The sequence below is a fragment of the Cynara cardunculus genome (genome assembly GCF_001531365.2).
Source record: "Cynara cardunculus var. scolymus isolate 2C chromosome LG 10, CcrdV1, whole genome shotgun sequence".
Lineage (NCBI taxonomy): Eukaryota > Viridiplantae > Streptophyta > Magnoliopsida > Asterales > Asteraceae > Cynara > Cynara cardunculus.
Window position 1 is genome coordinate 7,264,595 of NC_037537.1, and position 1,317 is coordinate 7,265,911.

The 1,317-nt window shown below is 32.1% G+C and overlaps 1 long non-coding RNA gene across 1 annotated transcript; it reads right to left on the reverse strand.

Annotated features, from left to right (window-relative positions):
• Nucleotides 1-61: 61 nt before the first annotated feature.
• On the reverse strand, nucleotides 62-1,029 carry LOC112520247. The gene is made up of 2 exons (XR_003069970.1): nucleotides 525-1,029; nucleotides 62-398 (listed from the first exon to the last, which is right to left on the reverse strand). It is a non-coding gene; the product is annotated as an uncharacterized LOC112520247 (long non-coding RNA).
• Between the last annotated feature and the right edge of the window lie 288 nt (nucleotides 1,030-1,317).

The window sequence follows — 1,317 nt, forward strand, 5'->3', positions numbered from 1 at the left end:
AGAGAACTGACCGCATATCAGAAACAAAAAACCACCTTGCCACATGCATACACTGTTACTTATTAAAAACAATAACCGTATAAACATTACATTATAAATTTATAATCTTGATGACAATGTGGATACTACAAGAAAAGCAAGGTCAAAACAAAGTCATAGCCTCATAGGCAACAAGAACATGAAGAAGCCAAGATCATACATACTTCTCTTTTTTGAAATCGAAGAACATGCATAACTACTCAAATAGATAAGATAATAAAAAGATGAAACCTAGCTACTCAAACAKATAAGGGAAGAACATTCTACAAAACCTCCATGTATGTTCTTCGAAATCGTGAAAACAGAGCTTCGATTARACAAGATTTTCGGCTAATCCTTTGAAATCAACGCAGGCGCTTCTGTAGAACATATAACAATAAATGAAAAATACATTATAAAGCCCATCATTGTACCACATACACATCTATTATAACAYGTAAGACCACATAAATCAGCAAAACTTCCTAAAATATTCAAGTTCATACCTGTTTCTTTCATCAAAGTTGTGCTTGAAACTGAATGGCCAAGTAGTACGTTAGGTTCATTTTGATCAACGATAAGAGGATTGTCTATAGTGTTACTCCAGTTCCCACCACTCGATTTCTTATTTGGCTGCTTTTTCGAAGTCCTTCAACAACAAAACAATATGAACATTTGTCGAAATAAAACCTAGGGTTTAGCTTTAACAACCCAAAATCCGACATGCATGTTTAAGATTAAGAATCAATAAGCATACCTTGCACCCCCATGTATGTTCTTTGAAATCGTGAAAACAGAGCTTCGATTAGACAAGATTTTCGGCTAATCGTTTGAAATCAACGCAGGTGCTTCTGTAGAAGAGAGTATTTTGAGAGATTTCTAAAACATTTAAACCCCTCTTTGATCGATATGACCGATTTTGGAAAATATTTAGGAAAAGAAACCCTATTATGAGAAGTCGCTGCTTCGAGGAGAGGGTGATAATTTTATGTTATCCTTGTTTGAAATTTGAATTTGATTGAAAAAAGGAAAGTCTGAAAAGGTTAAATAACTTTGGAAACATAAATCATTTGTTTCTTTTTTATAAATTGGCATTGTTAAAGCTGAAAATTTTGACCATGTAAAAAGTAAGCATTTAACATTTGTACATCTTGTATTGTRGATTGTAAGAAAGATACTTTTAACATTCATGCATAAATGATTTGTACATCATGCTTAATGAGTTGTCTTTAAGAGTTTTTTGAAAATCTTGCATAAAATGATTGTAATATATGCTTCAAGAGTTGTAATTAAGATAAT